General features: G+C 38.3%; 1 protein-coding gene across 1 annotated transcript in view; it reads right to left on the bottom strand.

The window, feature by feature from the left end:
* Nucleotides 1-12,702, bottom strand: part of igdcc3 (immunoglobulin superfamily, DCC subclass, member 3) — an 80,100-nt gene that overhangs the window by 54,437 nt on the left and 12,961 nt on the right. The window lies entirely within an intron of this gene.

Below are 12,702 nucleotides of genomic sequence, written 5' to 3'. Positions count from 1 at the left end.
TTCCAAAGATAGTGTGTTTCCCACAATGCCTATCCCATAATCTTGTTTACTTTAGAGTGCAGCTGTCACTCTCTTTAACATGCAGTTGCATGGGCCCATGCCTATTATATGCTCACATGTTCAGCGTCAGTATAATCTACTGTCTCATGGGTTCATGCTGTGTGAAATATGTATTCACACAGTTCAGTGTAAGCTTCACTGATCATCTTAAAAGTTAACACAAAACTGACCATTGTGTCTTTTCTTTGTGAGTGCTTATGTTGCTTTAGTTTTTATTTTTGCCATGACTTGACTGTGTCATAACTGCCAGGATGACTTCTGCCTGCCAATACAGGCTGAGCAACTGCTCATGCACAGTAATAATGTCACCAGGCTACAGGGTGAAGGAGCACTTTGCTTTTTACATCACAGCTAAATAGAGATATTGTGTAGTTTTTCTAGGCTTTGTGGTTAAAAAAATGCAGCTACTGTGGCATAACCAACTTGTTTGTGGAATACTGTTTTAAAGACTTGTCATTTGCTCATCTTGATTTTTTTGCAGCTCTAAGAGATGGATCCAAGTAGGAATCTGATGACATTATGTTCACTGGGTAGCAGCCCCTCAAAAATAATGCAGACATGATTAAATTTATGTTATCTTATTACAAGTTAAAAAGCTGGGTTTTGTAAATATTTTCAAGCCACACAGGTGTCATGAAAAGAAAACCTCCAGGATCTATTGTTTATTTTATCATTACACTATATGTGGTATGTTGCACCTTTAGATGGTTTGTGATCATTTTTTTAAAGAGATAAAGAAGATTTGAGGACATCTCAATGAATGAGCATTCTTTCTCATTAATGGACCCTCAAATACTCTAACTGAAAGAATTCAGTCTCCTCTCTACTTGGCCCCCTCTTCAGTTCAACCCGCTGCCAAACTATCATCTGATTAAGGACACTGAATGTGGGATAGCCCCAGAGGGATGAAGTCCAGTTTCCACTAACCTCAGCCAGAACATTTTCTTATGGAGGCCCCGATGATGGTATTTTACAATTCTGAACACCATGAGTTAAGTTCATATAGTCTCAACCTTTCTGAACAAAAACTGAACTCACTTTCAATCTGTCACATCCTGATACTTTGCCAAAAGCTTTGTAACACACTGATGAACTTTATGTGTAATTTTAAACATGGCAGATAGTAAAAATCACTGCAGGATATCACCAGAACTGATTTACAGGTGCATGAACTACTGAATCAAGCTACAGTTTGAAGTTCAAGCTAGCCTAACTAAACCACCATCCTTGTCTACATGCATGGAGGATAAATGAGCTATTCATTGCAGCATGCTTGATGCTGTAGTCCTGCAAATTGTATGAAAAGTTATTCAAGACATTTTTCCATTCTAACTTTCTATATGGGAGATCAATGAACACTTAGTGGAATTCCCTGCACAGATGTTTAAGTTACCTGAATAGTGATTTTGTCAGATGATGCAGTTACTAAGTCATTTTCAGCTTTGCACAACACCTAGTCATCATATGGTTAGACATGGAACCAGAAAGGCCTACAACCCACAGTGTCCCACACAAACTGTTAAATATGAAGGATTAGTGATGATCATGGGGTGCCTCAGCAAGGCTGGAATCGGGCAGATGTGCTTTGTAAAGGATGCATTAATAAAGACACATGCAAGATTATCTTATTTTTTTCCCTACCAAGTGTCTTGTCTTAGCTCTAAAGAATTTTAGCACATTAAAGAAAACCAGTGTTTCTTACCACATCCAAAATGGCATTCTTAACTTTTATCTTTTATCTTTTATTAAGCATACTGTCGACATCCCTGAGTTTAGAATTTGCAAAGAACTTGTACAATATTTGTACATTTTTTGGCAGAAAAAAAAAAAAAGTTGAAAATGAAAAGCCTGGAGAGCATATCCTCACCTTAAGTGTGTCAAGATTTGGGCTCTCAAAAGGCTGCTGATGTCTTCCCTATTTTCTTTAACATTCCTGACAGGTGAGAGTAAATCTTTTAAGTTAATGAAATTCTTTTCTCCTGAGCATTTCTGGGAGCAGTAAGTTGGTGTTAAGAGTGATTTAATTCCTCAGCACTGGAGAAATAAATTCGCACACTTACCTAACACATGCACTCAAGCTTATACTGAACAATACAGGGGATGGCAAAGTGTAATTTTTCTCAGTTCTGAAATTTTTTATTTTTTATTTTTTCCCCCTTTCTAAACAATCATTTTCAAAGCACTTATTGATGAGAATAATGTACCTTAACAAAATGCATGCTCTCTTTTTTCGCCCCTGATTGTTGCTGGGAAGATGTATTCTCAATGACAATTCTCCATTTGCCCACAGGCCACATTTCTAATTAATATCACCAATACTTCTGCATGCAACTCCCTACTTTAGAATTCAGATGAGATGTCTCTTCTATCATCCAGCAAGAGCTCATATCCACATGAATTATGTGCTGTCATTCATTTAGCCAATTCACTGTATGACCACTGCACAAAATTGAAGTCCCACAGTACTTAATCCCTGTCTTGTCTTGTCATTTGTATGTGTTGAGGAGTTTACGATATTTTAAAACGTTTAGGTTAAATAACATTTATATTCAAATGGAAATGCAATCAAATTCTTCTTTGGATGGTCGACACCCCTTCCTTTGTGATGCCAGAAATGAGTGAGGCCCACAGACAGAAGTGGCACTGAATAACAACCTGGATGGACATTTGGCATCACAATTCTCCTCTCACTAACTCTCATTATTTCCCCCTCATTAGAGGACAACTGTTGGGCTGGGAGGCGACTCTGAGAAGGCCATGATGAATCTCTCCTGAGAAGCCTTTTCTTTCAGCTGTTTTTTTTTCAATTACACGTCGCTCGTGGAGAGAGGATGAGCCTAGTGAAATTAATATACCTTGATGTGTGCATGGGTGTGTGTGTGTGTGTGTGTGTTTGGATTGTGAGAGTGTAGCATGCTGCGTTAACTCTCCATATGACAGTGACTTTGAGGGGGGTTGGCCTGATCCCAGGGTAGATGGATGACCCCACATCTGGCTCTCCCACGGGAAATCTGAAAGACGCAGGGCGGGACAGGCCCATGCGCTCCACTGCATCTCACAGCACCCTGAAAACTGGGCTTCCCCCAAATGACTAAAACGGCTGTGTAAATCTCACGCCTTCATCACTCCGCCCAACAGACGCACAACAGAAGCTCTTATAAGAAGGAGTTCCACTGGGCCTCAGAGGTGTGGTTCCCACTGTGCATTTATCTGTCACACTGTCCATGCTGGTTTACAAATCCTCACTTCACAGCTTCCAAGAATGCAATCCTGTCCAAAACTGGCATAAACAAATCCATCACCTGGCTGACATGTGAGAATCCTAAATCTCGGGCTGTCTATCATAAATCTGCATTTTCAGGGTGGCCCATAGGCCCATCCAAAAATGGCTGTAAACACAGACAACTTTTTTTTACTTTTTGTACACTTTGTGTTGAGTTTTCATGCACTGATTTCCCAACATGACATTCTTAATTATAATAAAGCTAAATCTTCCTTGTAAAATTTAGATTACATAAAATCTTAATAAACTTAAAAGAGCTTTAATAAATAATAAAATATGGTCATTATGTCTGATTATCACAAGGAATTATTGGAATATTTTGGAGAAAATTATTGTTATGGAGTTTAAAGCTGGATTAAATGTGGTTACCCTCTTCGTACCTGAAGCCACCTGTACTGAGCCTTAATGTGCTCCACATCAGTTTCACTGGCTCGTTATTATCAAGATGCTATTTAATCTCTAATCCACTATTTTGATTTGTCATACATAATTTTTTCTTGTCTGGTGTTCAGAATGAGCACATTTGCTTTTTTTCAAAATTCTCCCATGTGACTCTTACCCATAGAGCCCGAGGTTGTTCAACTTGGCCTTCCAGCTGTGGAGCTGTTCGTGAATCTAACAGACAAAAAATAGCCAAAGGTTCAAAATAAGGTCTATATATGAACCGGTGCCTTTTCAGATTTTTCCTTGATGATGCTTGTTTCATCCTCAAGGTTAGAAACCTTTGAGCCCTTTGTGTCTTTAGGTCTTGAACATTGCATACTTGTAATGAAATGAGTATCCCTGCAACCGCAAGATGTATTTGAAAACTTTTGAAGTGATAATAAGGGGAGTTATTTCTAATAAGGAGTATGTGAGTGACTAGTAAGTAAAAAATGATAAAAAAAAAAAATAATAAGATAAATATGAATACCTTTTTAGGTTGATGCAGCTGTAACTAAATCTTAAAATCATAGCACAACATGTGAACATTATCTCTGCAATTCTGATTAACTGAAGCAGAACTAAATTAAAAAGGTTTAAGTACAGACATTTCAGGCAAGGTCTCAAAACGGCCTTTAGGTTTTACAGAGTTAAACTAAACAAAATGTTCAAATGTTTTTGTGACATACTTTATCCAGCATTTTTTTCAGGCAGTCAAATTCTGCAAAGTAATGAAAAGGGGGGAGATAAACACATGCTTAATAAAATGCAATGGTGGCTACATCCTAAACCGCATACCAACATGATATTTGGCACACTGAAACAGTGTATGAGATTGTTAGTGTGACATTTATCAAAGGGAGATTTGCAGTATCCAAATTTCATCCAAATAGAACAGAACTTTCTTTTCTGACCACCAGCCAGTGAAACATGTTAACCTTCGGCCCCACTGGTTCTTTTCTTACTGACTCCAGGCTGAACCAGTCAGATACTTGAGCTTTTTTTGGCTCTTTGCTGGTGGATACAGCTACCTGACAGAACCAAGGAGAGAAATTAGAGGAGGCACAGAGAAACTGTACGATTACAAAAATGAAAGAAATAAGACGTTGCCAAAAGTTCAAAGATTATTGACGTGTTTGGCACAGCAAGACCTTCATCAGCTGCTGTGGATATTGATGATGATGATGGTGGAAGCTGTGGTAAACTGCACTGCTTTCACATCAGATGTTCTGTTCTGAGTAGAGACCCATAAAACCCATTAAGTCTGATCCATATGGGCCAGTTATAGCTGTTTACAAAGTTATGATAAAGTGATGATAATGCATCAGTGACACTGCTGATTTATTACAATGTTAGTTTGTCTCTTATATCTATGACTTTAGTTGATGGCGCCAGTGTTTCCAGTAGAACAGCTGGTTAACCAGTTGTGTACACTGGTTAGCTGGCTGTGTTTACTGGTTAAACAAATATAAAATTTGGTTCTTTTATGTCTTCCTGAACTAAATCATCTTATTGAAAGTGAGAACTTGATTTTTTTAACCATCACTCATCAACATAAACAGTGAGTCAGCAGAGTTCTGATTTTCTTTATTAGCCTGTTTGTTATTGTTTTGGGAGGATAGTTGGATACTTTTAGGTCAAAATGTGTTAGAGGCAGATTCTGTGTAGGTGTTTATGGACAATATACAGAAACAAAACACTTTTAAAATAGGTTAATTTACATTTTATCCATAGCCGTCCTGATTCATTAATTTTTCATGTCTGTACTTTCAGTTTTCTTTCTCCCCAAACACAAAGTAGGATGAATGCTGCTCTAATATTCATCACTTTGATGGAGTATAGACATTTGTTTCATTAACAAATGACACTTTCATTAGTATTTAATGTGTCTATTCTCACTGGTTCTTGCTGACTGCATGTTTTTGGTTTTAAGAAGTTGCACGATTGATATTCACAATTAATTTTTTTATTGACTTTTTGTCCCAATCCGCCCCTACTTGATCATAAAGTTTTTCCAAAATGCTCAGATACAGTTTGTTTAACAATATTAAACATATCAAGCATGTATTTCATTTAATTTTGGACTAAGCTAACTATACTGCTGTAAAACATGAGGCTCACGCTTAACTTAATTTACCATAGTCCCTGAGTTAGTCAAAGTCCAAGTCATGGTCAATTGTATTGTCAATTCTGCTGCATGTACAGGACAAACAGAAAACTGAAATTACGGTTCTCTCAAAATTTGGTGTTACCAACAAACATGATAACATTAGGATTGAACTTCATTACTGTCAGTGAACAGTCATCATTTGAAAATTTTTTCCTTTGTTGGCATACACTCACTATACGTATAGATATAACTGTTACGTTAGCGTTCTTCAAATCATTGAGTATTAATCCAAATTAGGCTGAGCGATATATCAAGATTTTCAAATATATTGAGACTTTTTCACACTCGATATAGAATGAGGGAATATTATTTATATCGAGATAGCTTGTTTTGAGTTAAAAGTATGTTTTCTTTTTGCATTTTGCACAACTGTATTTTTGTTAAGGGCATTGAAAAGGCTTTCATTCGTTTTGTTGTATGAACATTTAATTTACCATACAGCAGTCAACTGTTTTAATGCACATGTGCTGCTGATCCTTAATAAAAGGGTATTTAGCTCTCAAGGTTGTAAATTAGAACTGCTTCTGTTGTTACTTGACAAAAAAAAAAAAAAAACTATATCAAGTTATAAATCGTGTATCGTGATTTAGGTAAAAAATATCGATATATGAAATTTGGTTCATGGTGCCAAGCCCTTATCAAACTCTAATGTAGAAAGAACAAAAAAGGAACAGAATAATTTGATATTTCTCTCAGTGGAGGGTCTTCAAACTGTGCAGCAAAAAAAACAAAATTTCATATAATGTATGTATGTCCTCACAGTTTGTGGTGTCAGAAAATGTAGGTCACTATCTCTCAGTAGATGACACGCCATTGCTTATCCATGTTGTGTAAATGTGTTTCATGCAGATGGGTTTTTTGATGACTTTCTTGTCATTTTTGTGATATTCATTTCTTTCTTTCTGCCACAATATAAAAAAAAAACATTGTCACTCTTTTTAGAATTAAAACCTGCCTACTATTTTATGATAAAAATGTATACAAACATAGAATGAATAGATAATCCACCCATGTGCTGTATGCAAGCTGCCGCAGGTAGAGTGAGTAAATGAATGAAGAAGGTCAACTGTGAATGGAAGCTGAGGTCAGAGAAGGTTTTTCCTATGGGCGCATGAGCACAAAGTGTAAAGTAATTACAGTTAATTATACCACAAACCGCTTCCTAATCAACTGTTTTTCACTCATAAAATCTTGATTATTTACCTGTTGAGTCACATTTGTATGCTAGTTTTATAAGTTATATCAAATAGTAAGAAAAAAAAAACATAATTCTGCACATTCAGGTATATTAATTAATGTGACAACGTCTCGACAGTTTGTTGACAGTGATGATGTTTTGATTCCTAAGATGAATGAAAAACTTGTACACATGGAGGGCATTCACCCAGGGTGCAATACAAGCCAGTATCGCCCCCGGATGAGGTTGTGTAGAAACAGTACCATGAACCCAATGCTCTAAATATTATGTGGAAAAGGAAATTGACTGTGGAGATAAAGTAGCATGCTGTGTAGAGGTTATCCATTAAAGACCTTACGCTGAATATTTGTGCATGCAGGCTGCTGACAGAGAGGGGGCTCATTCATTTCTGAGAAATTACCAATGTTACTTGGATACCAGCCCTGTGACACATACACACTTTACAGCCTGCTTAAAAACTTGTGGACACACTTATTCACGCTTGATAGCTTATGTATAGAAAGGGTGAACACACATGCATGCACTTACTGACATGCACAGAAATTAGTCTCTTTCTTTCTGTCTCTCACTTGTACACGCAACCACACACACACACACACACAATTGCTCTCACCCGTCTCCGCTCCGTCAGCTCAACTGACAGCAGTAATGAGTTTCTTCTCTGCGTAAGCCAACTGGCACCCACTCAGGGGAATTTTTCAGGCTGAACTGCGGCCATTAATCACAATGCCGGGCAACACAGTGCCATCATGTGTGTGGCAAACAGAGATGTGTTGGTGGTGGTGGTTGGGGGCGTGGATACAACACAAAAAAGAGCGAACAAGTGATTATGTTGAAGGTATTGCGAATGGACTGATGAGGAAGGAATGAGAGAAATTCTGCAGGTTAGATCTGGTGAACCGCAGGCTTCTTGTAGAGGGCAGGGTTGGGTTGTCAGCTTAATCTGGGCAAAATAGAGGATAAAAAGACAGTAAGTGGAAAAGTTCAGACGCTCTGTATTCTGTACATATGAGCTCAATTACTGGGAGAAGAGATGCTGCAGCATCAGTTGTGGACATGACAGGTGGAAGATGCTTCTGCCAAACAAATGCAAGCATTTATAAACTTGTAAACACATTTATGCACATATGAAGAGAGAAAAATGTGCACTGACAACTGAGACCTATTACATAACTTTAACCAGGGAGATAACTAGCTAGATAGGACAGATGAACAGACAGACAGACAGACAGACAGACAGACAGACAGACAGATAGACAGATAGACAGATAGATAGATAGATAGATAGATAGATAGATAGATAGATAGATAGATAGATAGATAGATAGATAGATAGATAGATAGATACACATAGGCATAGTTAGATAGGTACACAATCATTTATCAGCTATTTACAAGCATTGGGGGTTTAACATAACCATGACAGCAGCAGCTATTAATGCATAGAAAATTGCCATCAGCTCGTAATGTGACGTAAGGATATTGTTACTCTCACATTGTCTTATTAAGACAGCTAGAAATTCACATTCTGCCACTTATTCCTTTCTTTATTCTGTCACTTTAACCCTCCCTCCCTTCCTTCCTCCATTGAGGCCGCCAGCTGAGACCAGTCACCAGGAATATTGCTGCCCCTTTGCTAACTCGAAAAGCCCAGCCCCCAACTCGCCTCCAAACTGGCTAATCCTGATAAATTCATGGTAATATGCCATCAGTAACCCCCTCCATCTCCTTTTGTACACACATGTATGACTCCACAGCCACGCCCACTACACAGAGTAATGCTAACACAAAATCATGTGAAAAAATAACCACAGCACATGAGAGAGTAAAGGCAAGTGCAGGCCCTGTCATTATCACTCAGTGTTACAAGACAGTTGGTGAGAAATGAAAGCCCTTTGTCTTTGCTGCTACCTATAACATGTGCAAACAAAGACTGTGCAGGTATTATATTCACTTGTGTATTTGTTCCATCAGATAGTGAAATACCATATTCAGAGTCTCAGTGAACAAAGAGCAGCTCTGGATTTGGATTATTTGAAAGGTGTTTTTTTCTGTGTCTGTAAAGAAAACACCCAAACCTCATGTCTGTGAACAGTAGAATTAATCTTTGTCTTTATTGTTATTCTTCACTCTCGGTTTAGTCCCTGTCAATCAGTCCAGGTTGTCAGTTAAGATAAATATGGTACCATTTTAATCTAATAATTAAGAAAAGAATTTTAGGTAATGATTTTTTTTCACGATTTTCTAAAATGTTATGTTTAATATGCTAATTCAACATTATCCATCATTAGCAGTGATTTGAACACATTTCCAAGTGAAGCAATATTTATTGTTTCATTTTGTTTGTTTTTGTTTTTGTTTTTTTTTGTTTTTTAGAACTCCATGAGTCCATGAGGATTTAAAAAATGGAATAAACTGTTAAATAAATCAGGCTCTGATTGACATATAAGTCCAGAGATAACACTGGAGAGTGTTTTGTATGTAGGTGGACAGTTGATAGGGAAATTTATTTTTCTGAAATTCAATTAAATGAGTTTATTACCATCATTAAGATCACTATTTGTATATTATTCTGTACTTTTGTGCATTTATTTGAAAACTATTGTTACATTAAAATGCCCTGATTTACATAAAGGATCAATGCACAAAATCCTGTAAACAGCAAAATGTGTATTTTGGATATTTTCACTCAATAGTCTGAAGGAAAATATCTATGAAGGCAAAAAAAAAAGGCCCGAAATTTTAAATATGAAAAGCTAAGTAATAACTAAATTACTAATACTTAGCGGTTCAAAGCATGAGTCTCACTACTAGTATTATTTTCAGGTGATTATACCTAACACAGATCCATGGATTATATGTAACCGCTTCATTTTCTACCCACTAGAATTAAATCCTCAACACAAAATATTGTGATATATTACAAAACACCTGATCAGGGCTTCACTTGCACATCTGTGTTTCGGTGCTTTGCTATTATAGGAATTAAATGGGGTGTAAAGAAATAATGTTCACAGACAAATACATAAGTAATCTGTGGCAGCAACTCTCTTCCCGTCATGCTCGTCTCATCTGTTCCTTGCAGTGGAAGGGAGGGGCACTCCCATAAGCTGTCAGACATAAGCACATATCACCGGCTCGTCCAAACCGCCATCAGCCGGCTAACCCTCTAAAGCTGTCTTCCCACTCACAAATAATGCCCATACTGGAAAATGGAGAGGGCTATTACGCTACAAGCATCATGTTTCATCTTTTCACGCTGAAGCAATGAAATGGTCTGCATTACAACTTACTAACACATGGCATGAAACAACTTCTCTTAAGAAAAAAAAAGAGAGATCCATTCATAAAATTGATTAAAGACTACTGCTGGACAGATATTACAAATTTCCTGTATGTGATTGTAAAACAAACGTCTCATCTTGAAACACAGACTGAAAAAGGGCTATTTGAAGCATCTCCAAATGGATTCTAAGTCGCTCATGGATGGAATTAATTTGAACGTTTTAACGATGCTTTCACAGAGAAATAATCGTGCCAGTAAAGTGTCCAAGTGTTGATGGCGTGCACACTGTTGTTTCATACTAGCAGCAGGTCACCATTTTGTATGTACAGTCACTGACCACGAGACTGAGCACATGCCCATTTCAGTGCATTTATGTGATCTTAAGCTTTGGTAATGCACATGTTACAGAAATGAATTACGAGCCTGGGGTCTGGGGACCAGTTTTCCGGCATGTTCTAACAGCAGAGACGTGCTTCTTAGAGCTAAGCAAGTCCTCTGATGCTTTGCATCCCTCTTCCTGCCGAATGCTGCCCTGGAAACAAAGATGTTGGGGTGAGGAGGTCATGGCACAGCAACAAAACGGAATGTTCTTCCATCGTTCAAGGTCCAGCCTCCAGAGCCAGTTGGGCTGAAAGATCACTTGAGATCCCAGACACATGCTCCTGATATTTCACTCACTAACTCCTTTATATGTTTTCGTGTTTCCTCCTCATCAAATATTTATGTTTATTATTTTGTTGTGGTCTACTATCTTAAAATATTTTGATAAATTTGGATAAGTCCTGTCAAAACCGAGAAAATCTAAACTGACCTCCTCTACTCTTGGTTACTTGGGAAAGTGGGGCATTTTTGTCATTTTTCCAAAGAAGTAAAAACATACCTGTTCTTGCCTGATTCTGAAATATTAGAATTTTTTTTAAAAAAGTCAAATATATGCCCCATGATCTACTTATTTTTTCAGTCATCAGATTCCCAAAAGGAATCCATGCTTGCAAAATTATGCCACAAACAGGTTGTCAGGAGGAAATTGGCCATCCCAGAAATCTTTCATCCTGTGCCATGCGGCAGTAACCTCTTCTAATTGGTTCCTGTGGAATTCACTTCATCCCTGGTGGCTAACTCCATACACAGTGAAGTCTGACAGGTTTTTGACCCCAAACACTTCAGGGGTCCTGTGACAACTAAGAAGAAAAAAGAGTAAAGACTGTAGATCTCAATGAGTTCATGTTAGTAAAGCAATCCCTTATTTCACAATGAGACTACAAAGACAGTGACAATATATGCACACATGTGGAAGGCAATAATTCAAACCCAAATTACATCCATAACAGAGAAAAATGAACAACTTAAAGCAGCTAATTTTTTATAAAACCTTAAAATTTTTAAAAAATAAAAAATGTCACAGATATTAAGTTGGCAACTTCACTATAAGGTCAGGGCTTCAAAAATTGTGTGTGCACTCAACAATCTTCATCACGTGGGTCAAATAATTGTTTTAATGCAAGAGATAACCTGTCAGATTCTGAGAAAACAAAGAAAAAAACTTGTAACACATTTTCTACATGAGATATTAAACTGAAATTAAACGCTGCACTAAGGAAGGATACTGAGTTTAACTATTAAGGGAAAACAGAAAACGCATGACAGAAGCAAATACATGTCCTTTTAGAGTGAGAATGTGCTTATGTTGCTCTTGTTCTTCCAGGATGCTGCGTTGCTTGTTTGTTAAAGGGCAGGGTTGGAGCTGTGATGCAGAGGCAGGTTTGGGCCACTTCATGTCCCTGCCAAAGCCAAGGTCACTGCCACTGCCCCGGGGCCATCAGACAGGGGGATGGGTCCCCACTGGGGAATGAGCAGGAGGTGCAGCATTGGAGGAGGGGAAACATAATGGGAGGAGAATAAAAAAAGGGAGGGGTACTCTGCACTAGTGCACACAAAAAGGTCATAGTTTCCCAGATAGACCCCCCCCCCCCCCCAACACCTCACCCGCCCAGTAGTCCAGCCCCTTGCGACCTTTGACCCCTCTATTTCTAAGTCAGTGCTGCAACAGGGGGGAGAAGAAAGAAGCTGGGAGGGGGTTGTAAGGGGAAACACACCCACCCAGAGTCAGCAGTGACAAAAGGGGCCTCAGCACCAGCTAACTGAGTCAGCCAGGACAACAAACGCTCACGCCACTGCCACAAAACAGAGCCACCAGAGGCTGAACATCTCCACAGCCCCTGCCCGTTCCCAGCCACTCCACCACCCTGCATTTAACAATAGGTGCTCCTTCGTGCCGAGAG

This window comes from Melanotaenia boesemani, chromosome 1, assembly GCF_017639745.1.
Source record: "Melanotaenia boesemani isolate fMelBoe1 chromosome 1, fMelBoe1.pri, whole genome shotgun sequence".
Classification (NCBI taxonomy): domain Eukaryota; kingdom Metazoa; phylum Chordata; class Actinopteri; order Atheriniformes; family Melanotaeniidae; genus Melanotaenia; species Melanotaenia boesemani.
This window is presented reverse-complemented; position numbering and strand designations above follow the sequence as displayed.